General features: G+C 38.1%; 1 pseudogene; it reads right to left on the minus strand.

The window, feature by feature from the left end:
• Positions 1-8,240: 8,240 nt before the first annotated feature.
• The window catches only part of LOC138815581 (zinc finger protein 658B-like), a 37,058-nt pseudogene continuing 32,950 nt past the window's right edge, over positions 8,241-12,348 (minus strand).

A 12,348-nucleotide genomic window follows, 5' to 3' on the forward strand; every position in this document is an offset into this window, starting at 1 on the left:
CCAAAAGCCTTTACATTCTGACCATTAGCATTCAAGAGCAAAACTAGAAGCTGCCATATTTTTTTACAAGTTACACTCAAAATGTCACAGCTTTGTTTCTGTCAATTTCTACTGGTCACAGAAAGATTAAAAAAATATACAAATGGCTTTCAACTGAAAATAAGGTGTCCTACTCTTGAAAAGGTGATGGTGTCACAATCATGTTGGATCCTCAGCTTCCAACTCTCCACACAGAAATTCCAGGCACAGGCTGGCAAGGTGGCTTCATGGTAGAGTGCTTGCATAGCATGCATGAAACCCTGGGTTCCATTCATCCATACCACATAAACAGAAAAAGCCAGAAGTGGTGCTGTGGCTCATGTGTAGAATGCTAGCCTTGAGCAAAAAGAAGCTCAAGGACAGCATCTAGGCCCTGAGTTCAAGCCCCAGGACAGGCAAAAAAATCCAGATCCACTCATAAAAAGCAATTCAGGGCTTCACACGCATATGAGGTTGATAGGGAATTTTGACCCACACAACTTGCAGCCAAGATAAGTTGATACACCCAACCTGCCTGATGACAAAATGGGGGCAGGAGGCTGCAAAAGAAAGAAAAACGGGGAAGTAAGAAGGACAAAAGAATGAGAAAGTAAGACAGTAAATCTTTGGCATTTCAACCTCACACAAAACACAAAAGAGACCCATAAATCAGAAAGCCATCCAATTCTCAATTTAACCTGAGGCCAAACTCTGTAAGGAGGAAGACAGAACAAGACATAGGAAGACAGCTGAAGACTGTTCAAGATGGCAGATTTAGGATGAAATGCTGTCTTGCCAGTGGCATAGACATGCTTCCTGCCTGCTCTCTTTCTTTATCACATTCTCTTCCAATCATTTTTTTTTATCATACTTACATACGTTTGCATCTTGCCTGAATTGTTAATTAGTTAGCTGCCCTAAAGTTTCTGGTAACAACTTTGGTGAGTTAGCCTGGAAGTTAGGAATGAAGTAAGTATGTGTCTTTTTCTATCTTGGACTCAAGAATTTCACAAAGTGGAAGTTCTGGCATGGATTTGTTTTAGTGTACCAGGATAAACCAGGAAGAAAGAAAAAGAATATTGCTTCTTCTAACACAGGAAATGGGAGCTCCGGACTCAATGGTTTCGCCTGTTTGTATAGCTTTCTACTTTCTGAGCTAGTGGAACATAGGTAAAGTTCTCTAGCAAATCCTAATCCTTAGATAGTTCCTGGGTGGGTGAGACCTAACCAAAACACCAGTAAACCTCAAAACTTCTTTTGCCAGACAGGGCCTCTCTTTCATTTGGTTCCATTCATTCCTTGAATTTCCAGCTGTTTTCTATTTCAAACGGAGAAGGCAGATGTAGAGAGTCCCATTTCTGTGTGTGTGTGTGTGTGTGTGTGTGTGTGTGTGTGTGTGTGTGTGTGTGTGTATGTGTGTGTGTGTGTGTGTGTGTGTGTTTGGGCAACCAGGTAGCAGAGAACATAATGGACTGCTTGGCAGTACCTGTCAGAGGCTACTATAAATACAAATAGCAGCGAACAAAGCAAGACTGTAACTTTCTACCCACTAACAAGTTAGACATGTATGGATATTAGGTGGGTGAGCAACTATTTCTCTTCATCTCCCAGCTCTGATTAATTTTGAAAGAGCAAGCATAAAGTAACTCCATTTAGTAAGTAATCTCTTCTTACTCCTCTCCATAGTTTTCCATTTTCAGGACTAAAATTGTTCTGGGTGGTCTCAATGTCTGTTGCTGGGATAGGTTGTCGTAGTTGGCATTGACTGGGTTTGAACTCAAGGTCTGGGCACTTTTCCTGAGCACTTCTGCTCAAGGCTAATGCTCTATCACCAAAGAGTTCCTTGGAGGTGAGATTCTCTTGAGCTATGTCTCCAGACTGGCTCTTGGCTGATTAGCTGGGAAATACAGTTTTAGACAGATTCTTTGTGCCCAGGATGGCTTTGAACTGTGGCAAAAGGAGTCTTTGCCATAAAAGCCCTTTATATTTCCAATTCAAGAAACAAGGAGATCAATGAGATTGAGGATACCTATAACTTGTTAATAATTAACTAACAATTTAAAACCCAGTAGATATTTTAAATTACAACTGATTGACATTCTAAGTACTGGCCCTTGCCTCTGTGCAGCTTGTTAAAAGTCATATAGCATTTAACCTTTAACAAATATACAGACCCTTTCTTGGGCTATAGCAGTATATCTTGTTTAACATTTTGGTTTGTAAACGCGTTTTTCTGGTTGACTGAGGAGCCTGATCTGTAGTGGTCCCAAAAATGCCTGCCCCTGTAGGCCTTTAGACAAATCTCACTAGGGACCTAGTCTCAGGTCACAACCACTTTTCCTTAACATATAAATGAATGTGGCTGGGCCAGCTCAAAAGTCACTGCCATTTAGGACTTTGAAGCAGATACAGGGCGTTTGGGATTTCAATTATTCCTCACATTTTACAACTTTAGCTTTTAAAACCCAGTACCATAGATGACTGGCAAGTCCCTGCCAAGTCAGACAGACATGGGCATTAGGCATGCCGACAAATTATCTTCCCATGACTTCTGGACTCTGATCAAGCTTTGAAGGGCCACGCAGAAGTGACTCCAGGATCTGATACCATCTCTGCCATCCAAAGAGCAGTGGCTTACTACCTCTGCATGTTCCAACATTCCCGGGGTTCCAGGAATGCCTTTCTCCGTGGTGGCATAAATACTTGTTTAGTAGTTTCCTTCATTGCTTGCTGGACTTGAACTCAGGGTTTGAGTATTGTCCCTCAGCTCTCCAGATCAAGAAATCCCAACCAACTTCGCTTTTGAGCACTCTGCTGGGAGATTTGAGATGACAATCTCACAGGCACCTTTCTCTGCACAGCCTGGCTTCACACCACTTTTCAGCTTAATTGGCTTTACTTATGGCCACATTTACCCCAAGTAAAAGCATCAAAGATGGGCACCGTAAGGAGATTTAAAAGCATGGTCTTACCTGGAATTTATTCAGGGCCAACATTACATCTGACAAACGTGTCCTCTGTCCTTTATTGTGGGCCTTTTGGAAACTGTTATAAAAAAACCTATAATGGCAAAGTAGGTTAAACAATCCTTTTGGTAATCCTAATTTTTATTTTCTACTTTGAAATCAACCTTTAGTATAATTTTTCCTTTTAAACTTTACTTTGTCTGGGAGACCTGCTATTCCCCACAATGTCACAAATTTCTGACAATGGGGAGGACATTTGTAAACTTTTTTGAAAAGTCAGTTTACTTTGAATTTAAATTCCTCATTGAAACACTGGGCAACACTCTTTACCTCTTTTTTTATTTTAATTTTCATTTTTTGTGAACATACTGTACAGAGGGGTTACAATTACATGGGCAAGATAATGAGTATATTTCTTATCAAGCATTGCAGCCTCCTCTTTTGTTTACCCTTCACATCCCTTCCGAGCCTCCCCCTGCCCCCCCCCAAACACACACACCCGCACCAAAGTTTTAAAGTTCATTTTCGACATGACAACTTCTATTTCTCATAGTTGTAACAGGTCCACCTGTATCCTTAAATCACTTGTTTTTCCCCATCTCCTCCACAAATTATACCAACATCAAATATAGTGAAAGCAGGGGTTATACTGTGGGGGATAGACATACAAAGCAACAAAGAAATAATCTTATAAATGCATTAGAAACAAATGCATGAAAGAAAAAAAACATTTAAATACATATCTATGGTTTCATTTTCCTAACATCACATTATCTGATATTTTCTGCTTGACTAATTCATATACTAGATATTGCAAATAAGGGAAATCATGGGACCTATGTTTCTGTGGGCCTGGCTTACTTCACTTAATATAATTTTTTCTAAGCCTTTCCATTTCCTAACAAATGGGGCAATGTCATTCTTTCTGATGAAGGCATAGAATTCCATTGTATATATATACCACATTTTCTTGATCCATTCATCTACCGAGGGGGTTCTGGGTTGGTTCCATATCTTAGCTATGGTAAATAATGCTGCAATAAACATAGTTGTGCTGGTAGCTTTAGTGTGGTCTTGTTTGTAAACATTTGGGAAAATGCCCAAAAGTGGGATTGCTGGGTCATAGGGGAGATCTATGTGAAGTCCTTTGAGGAACCTCCATACTGCTTTCCAAAGTGGTTGAACAAGTTTACACTCCTACCAACAATGAAGTAATGTTCCCTTCTGTCCACATCCCCTCCAGCATCTGTTGTTGTTAGAGTTCTTGATTTTTGCCATTCTAACTGGGATGAGGTGGTATCTCAATGTTGTTTTGATTTGCATTTCTTTTATGGCTAGGGAGGTTTAGCATTTCTTCATGCGTCTATTGGCTATCCTTCTTTCTTCTTCAGAGAAGTTTCTCTTCAAGTCTTTCGCCCACTTATTTATTGGGCAGTTGTTTCTTTGAGGATTTGTTATTGGGGGATTTAATTTTTTGAGTTCCAAGTATATTTTAGATATGAGACCCTTGTCCATTGTATGGCTAGTGAAGATCTTCTCCCAGTCCATGGGCTTTCTATTGATCTTGCTAACTATGTCCTTTGCCACGCAGAAGCTCTGCAAATTCATGCAATCCCATTTGTCCAACCTTTCTTTGATTTGTTGTGTTTCCGGGACGCTATTAAGAAAATTTGCACCTGCTCCAAGGAGACCTAGGATTTCTCCTATTCCATCCTGTAATGTTTTCAGAGTGTCTGCTTTGACTCCGAGGTCTTTGAGCCATTTGGAGTTGATTCTGGTGCAGGGTGATATATAAGGATCTAGCTTTAGTTTTCTACATGTAGTTAACCAATTTTGCCAGCACCATTTATTGAAGAGGCTGTCTTTCTTCCATTCTATTATTTTAGCTCCCTTATCAAAGATTAGTTGGCTATAGGTCTGTAGGTTCATTTCTGGGTTTTCAATTCTATTCCATTGGTCCTCAGATCTGTTCTCATGCCAGAACCAAGCTGTTTTGATTACTATGTCTTTATAATAGAATTTGAAATTTGGTATTGATATTCCACCAGCAGTGTTCTTTGCATTGAGGAGCGTTTTTGCTATTCGGGTTCTTTTTTTGTTCCATATGAATTTTTGGATTGCCTCTTCAATTTCCTTGAAGAATGAGTTTGGAATTTTGATAGGTATCGTATTGAATTTGTAGCCATCTTCCTATAATAATCCCCCATTTACCTCTTGGCTGAACGTTTAAACTGCCCATTTTTTTCTACAGTGTGAGTTACATTTAGGAAATCAACAGTTTATTTTAATGCAATAGCTCTGTACCAAGAATCTAGACTTAGTATCTCTTGCCCTTTAGAGATAAGTCAACTTAGATTTTTTGTTCACACACCCCTTATGGTGTAAGATGGTGGTGATTAACATTACAGAAACAAATTTCTTAACTGGCTTGTTTTTTATTCTTTTTGTACCCCAAATTCGCAGTCTTTTCATCATGTGTGTTTCAGCATGGCTGGAGTCTAGGCAAGGTATTGGCATCTCCCAGTGTGTATGGACTGTCCCATCTCTTGCTGGTTACCTGCAAAATTCTATATGCATTGGTTAAAGACCACTGGTGAAAGACCACACTGGCTTTTGCAGGCTGGTGTCACTGGTTTAGGCAGTTGTGACAACTTTGTTCTGTTACATGGGTATTTCCAATGCATAGGAGCAAACTGCATCTTGATGCATTGTGGTCCCTTGATCTTATAGGGAATTGATCATTGCACAGGGGACAAAACAGAGAATTAAAACCTGAGCCTTAGTTTACCAGTCATGGTCAGAGGTACAATATTTAATCTTAGCATAGATAGACATAAGAAATAACATAAATCACAGCCAACTTAATTACCAATTTCATTGACTTGGAAAGGAAACCAGCTTTTCTAACTCCTTTCCCATGGTCTTTTAAAACTGCCTTTTTAAAAAAATTTTGGCTTATAGTCATGTCACAAAGCAATTCAGATTAAACAACAGCTTCCACTGACAAAAGATTTTTAGCAAGCAGAAAAGTTGGTAACTTTGGAACCATTACAATTTACATATTTTACATATAGAAAGACAGAGATGTTTGTGCACAGATTATAGAGCACATTAAATGCTAAAATTTGCCATTTAAAACTTTTGGAATTTTAGCAGTAATACGTTGCCTAATCATGGTAGAACCACATAGTTCACAACAAAAAATTTCCAACAACAAGGAACTTGTACTAAACAGGAATCAAGACATGAACAGACATATAGCATGACATAATGGCCCCTATCCTGGTCAGGTAAGGGGGGATGTTTATGGGACCCAAAAAACAGGCAAAGAAATTTATTCTGAAAGCAATATTCACGCCCCACCACCTCTTCACTCAGCTTCCCTCAGAGCACCTTGACTAGTTCCCTCTGCACCGACACCCCTGTCATGTTACCCCAGGGACCACAAGGATCGTTTTTGTCTGTATTTTACCCTGCCAAATATATAGCACAGTCCTTCCTCTTTCTGCTTAGCTCTATAATCCCATGGATATCTGTAAGTATTCAAGCTAGCTTTTGTCCATCATTTTTTCCATGAGTCTGGTTTTTTTAATTGCTACAGAATTAAATTTAGCAAAACCATAACATAATTTGTTATAGAACTAGAAATTTGGAACTAGAAAAAGCAATATTCTCCTCTTGAGAAATTCACTTTCACCTTCCATAACAGTGAGAAAACACAGACTCTCCACAATATCCACACTAGTGTTTTATTACTGAGAAGAACAGTAGCATGGTCAACAAGTGAAAAATTCACAAGAGACTCAGTAGTAATTAAATATAAACAGCATGTAGTAAAATCATTTTGCCATTACTCATCCAAATCCAAATGCTTAAGAATCATGTATTTATTTTTCCACCAAAGAAACTAGTAATAATAAAAGTTTTACAATTTCTAGTAATAGTAATAGTGACAGTGTTATAATGCATACATAGACCACACATATACTGGAAGACTTTTGGGGAGCAGTGGAGAAATTGATGCTCTCATGTCCTTGGGTTAAAGCATGACAGTACTTCCCCATCTAGCACTAACAAAACTCTCTGGATGATCTGAGTTCAATCTCCAAGTTCCAGAGCTCATATTTCTGAGAAATGTTTATAAAATTTCCTTGAACATCCATTTATTAATATAAAAGACACAAGTCAACAATTTCACTATCTTAATTCTTTGTCAAGCCTGTAAATAATTGATACCCATTCCTTTGGTCCAACCCCTGAATAATATGAAGGGGCATCATCCCTACTCTACACAATGAGAGGATGAGAAATATTGGCTCAGTGAGTGGTTTCCCCTTACACCTAGCTTAATTCTGACATGAAGGATTTCTGTATAATTTACAGAGGTTTCTGCCAAAGGTTTCCCTATGCTGGGTTTCTTTTTTGTGTGAGTGCTCTAATGCTGGCTGAAGGTTCATTTCTGCTTGAAAGACGTCCTCTAATGTTCAGTTGACATTCTATCTTGTCTCTAGGTCTCTGAAATCTATAGAGAAACCTCTGAAACTTCTGGCTAAATATTGGTCTACATTTAGTATACTCATATTTTCTCTCCTTATTATGTTCTTGGATGTACTGAGGACTGACTTCACATTAAAAATTGCATATTTGTTAGACCTGTTAGTTTTCTTTTCTCCTATGTGATTCAGTTCTCTGATGAACACTGTGCTATGCTGTCGAAATGGGGTTTTCTACATTGGTATTATTCATTCCTTGTCTTTCTTCTGTGTGCTCTATAAACACTCATTCATGCATGATTACTAAGTGAAGGACCTTTTTGATACTTGTTTCTTATTTTATTTTATTTTATTTGTGAACATACTGTACAGAGGGGTTACAATTACATGGACAGGATAATGCATACATTTCTTACCAAGCATTGCAGCCTCCTCCTTTGTTTACCCTTCACATCCCTTCCCAGCCTCCCCCCTCCCCGCACCGACGTTTTAAAGCTCGTTTTGGACATGACAACTTGTACTTCTCATTGTTGCAACAGGTCCACCTGTTGATACTTGTTTCATTCATAATGTTTTTCTCCTGTGTGCTTTCTGTTGAAAATTTAACTATGACTTCTTGAAAACTTTCCATATTTTTTTATTAATAAGATTTTGTTCCCGTGTTCATTCAATTTGGAACCATGAGGTATGTCTTCTGGCTAAAAGGTTGCACATTTGCTACATTCACAAGGCTTCTATCAGGTTTTGGTTCTATCATGCAAATTTATTTTTCTTTCAGGTGAGACTTTCCATAGTTATCACATTCCTTAGGTTCCTCATGTGTGTGGATTCTCTTATGCTTCCTGAGGTATGAACTCCAAATGAAGGACTTTCCACATTTGTTACATTCATAAAGTTTTTCTCCTGTGTGTGTTCTCTGATGGAGATTAAGTTATGAATTAAATCTGAAATACTTTCCACATTTGTTACATTCATAAGTTTTCTCTCCTTTGTGTGTTCTCTGATGATCTAAATGTGAAATACTTCCACATTTGATATATTCATAAGGTTTCTCTCCTGTGTGTTCTCTGGTGAACAATAAGGTGTGACTTATGTCAGAAATATTTTCCACATTTTGTAGATTCATAATTTTTCTCTCCTGTGTGTATTCTCTGATGAGCAGTAAGTTGTGACTTTACTCTGAAATACTTTCCACAGTGGTTACATTTATAAGGTTTCTCTCCTGTGTGTGTTCTCTGATGAACAGTAAGGTGTGACTTATGGGTAAAAGACTTTTCACACACATTACATTCATAACGTTTTTCTTCTGTGTGTATTCTCTGATTGAGTGTAAGGTACGATCTAAGTCTGAAATACTTTCCACATTTGTTACATTTATAAGGTTGCTCTCCTGTGTGTGTTCTCTGATGAACAGTACGGTATGACTTATGGGTGAAAGACTTTCCACACACATTACATTCATAAGATTTCTCTCCTGTGTGTGTTCTCTGATGGACAGTAAGGTGTGACTTACGTCTGAAATATTTTCCACATTTTGTACATTCATAATGTTTCTCTCTTGTGTGTATTCTGTGATGAGCAGTAAGCTGTGACTTTACTGTGAAATACTTTCCATATTGGTCACATTTATAAGGTTTTTCTCCTGTTTGTGTTCTCTGATGAACAGTAAGGTGTGACTTATGGGTGAAAGACTTTTCACACCCATTACATTCATAAGGTTTTTCTCCTGTGTGTGTTCGCTGATGGAGAGTAAGGCATGATCTAAGTCTGAAATACTTTCCACATTTGTTACATTTATAAGGTTTCTCTCCTGTGTGTGTTCTCTGATGAACAGTAAGGTATGACTTATAGGTGAAAGACTTTTCACACACATTACATTCATAAGGTTTCTCCCCTGTATGTTTTCTCTGATGGAGAGTAAGGTGTGATTTTGATCTGAAATACTTTCCACATTTGTTACACTCATAAGTGTGTGTATTTTCTGATGGACAGTAAGGTCTGACTTCTGTCTGTAATACTTTCCACATTTGTTACATTCAAATAGTTTTTCTCCTGTGTTTGTTCTCTGATGAAGATGAAGGTGTGCATTACAGGTAAAAAAAAATTTCTACGTTTGTTACATTCATAAGGTTTCTCTCCTGTATGAGTTCTCTGATGTACAGTAAGGTCTGACTTCTGTCTGAAATACTTTCCACATTTGTCACGTACATAAGATTTCTCTCCTGTGTGTATTCTCTGATGCAAAGTGATGTATGACTTCATTCTGAATGATTTTCCACATTTGTTGCATTCATCAAACTTCTGTTCTGTGTCAGTTCTGTGATGCCTCCTGAGACCTGACTTTTGAGTGGAAAATTCCCTACATTCTTCATATTCATAGGGTTTCTCTTCTGGTGTTGTTTGAGGTTGGTCAGAACTTAGTTCTGACGTCTTAGAGATTGATTTTGCATATTGCTTAATACTCATCAGGCTTCTCTGGATATTTCCTCTCAGGTTTTGTAAGGTATAAATCCTTACTAAATGATTTCTCACATTCACTACCAGACTCATTGTAGGAGAGCGTGTTCTGACACTGAATGAACTCATCCCTCCTCATTCTTAAGGAGTTCTCATCATTCCTATTCAGATCTGTCTTCTGTTTTGAGGTCAAGTTAGAAGTTGTCACTAATCTCACTCTTTGCTCTATTGTCTATTTGTGACAACTACGTCATACAGACATTCATCTGGACCTTCCTGGTAAGTCTCAGTCACATGCTCCATTTTTTTTAATATCTAAAATGAGTCATATAAAGAAGAAAAAAAACATACATAAGATCCAAATACTCCTTAATGAAAAGACATTTTTCCCATCTTAACTGTTACAAATTTTAAAATATTAAAGTAGAATTGATTTTTGAGAAATAAATTTCTTTCATCACAATGTATTGATTAAGAAAGTAATGCTGTTCCTTTTTTGTCATGGAGCCTGAACTCCAGTCCTGGTGTTGTCCTTCAGCTCTTCAGCTCAATGCTAGCTTTCTACCACGTGAGCCACAACACCACTCCCAATTGTTTCTGCTTATGTGGTGCTGAAGAATCGAACCCAGAGCCTTAGGCATGCAAGGCAAATACACTACCACTGAGCTACTATAATCAAGAACTCTAATAAGATGTTAGAGGGGATATGGACAGAAGGAAACCCTACTGCATTGTTGGTGGGAGTGTAAACTTGTTCAACCACTTGGAAAGTAGAATGGATACTCCTCAAAAGACTCCACATAGAGCTCCCCTATAACCCAGCAATTCCATATCTAGGTATTTACGCAAATGATCACAAACAAGACCATACTAAGGCTACCAGCACAATTATCTTTATTGCCGCATTATTTACCATAACTGAGATAAGGAACCAACACAAATGCCCCTCAGTAGATGAATGGATCAAGAAAATGTGGTATATATACACAATGGAATTCCATGCATTCATTGGAAAGAATGATATGGCTCCATTTGTTAGGAAATGGAAAGACTTGGGATAATTATATTAAATGAAGGAAGCCAGGCCCAAAGAAACATAGGTCCCATGGTTCCCCTTATTTGCAATAACTAATATATGTCTGAGACAAGCAGAAATGGTCAATAAGTTGATGTTAGGCAAAATGAACCCTAAGATAAGGACCCAAATGTTTTTGTTTCTTTCTTGCTATAGTTTCTAACTATATTTATAAGATATTTCTTTGTTGCTTTTATGTACCTCCCCCACGGTATAACCCCTGTTTTTACTGTATTTGATGTAGGTATAATTTGTGGAGGGGAAGGAGGACCCATTCCAACAATGAGATGTACAAGACGTTATGTCGAAAAACGAACTTTACAACTTTGGCGAGGGGGGAGGGTGGGGGGAATGATGGGAAGAGATGGTAACGGGAAACAAAGGAGGAGGCAAAAATGCTTGATAAGAAATGTACTCATTACCTTGCCCATGTAGTTGTAAGTTCTCTGTAGAGTATTTTCACAATAAAAAAAGAGTAAAACTGGTAGTTTATGATGGAAATTTTTTTTCTGTGTTTCAGGTTTTTCTTCTTTTTTATGTCAAAGGAATTATTTACACAATTTACTAAACTATTTACTGGTAGACTTTTAACCTGTATATTTTAATATTTAGCATTCCTCTTTTTTCCCAAAAATTGTTTTGATTGATCTTATTTTCTTAAAACAATTTTATATTGTGCTACTTTACTTCTCAAACATTAGGAGAAGAGTATTATCTAACTTTGGAGATTGTAACATTTTTATACAAACCTTTGTCTTTCACCTAAGAATAAGGTTTTATAACCACATTTCTTCAGTTATAAGTTCTCACTGTGAATTATTTTAAGTATCTTTGGAAATTTTAAAATTTGTTCCCCTCCATCTTAGACAGAAACTCATCAGACTTTTATTTTTTTTAATTAATTAATTTATTTATTTTTTGGTCGGTCGTGGGGCTTGAACTCTGGGCCTGGGTGCTGTCCCTCAGTTCTTCAGCTCAAGGCGAGTACTCTACCACTTGAGCTACAGCGCCACTTCCAGTTTTCTGGTGGTTTATTGGAGATAGGAGTCTCACAGTCTCTCCTGCCCGGGCTGGCTTTGAACCGCGATCCTCAGATCTCAGCCTCCTGAGTAGCTAGGATTACAGGCGTGAACCACCAGCGCCCAGCTCATCAGACTTTTAAACCCTCAGACTCATGAATTAAAGCCACATCAGCTCACCACCTAGTTAATCATTCTCTCTAGACTGAAAGCTTTGGTTCTGTATCTTGGCCTCTACCTTCCTTATCCTTATCAGAGGATAGCAGCCTTGGCATAGTCATTTGCTATACCTGCCTAGTCCTAGTTTCAAAGAAAACTAA

The sequence above is a fragment of the Dipodomys merriami genome, unplaced genomic scaffold (assembly GCF_024711535.1).
Source record: "Dipodomys merriami isolate MVZ:Mamm:240054 unplaced genomic scaffold, mDipMer1.0.p SCAF_651, whole genome shotgun sequence".
Classification (NCBI taxonomy): Eukaryota; Metazoa; Chordata; class Mammalia; order Rodentia; family Heteromyidae; genus Dipodomys; species Dipodomys merriami.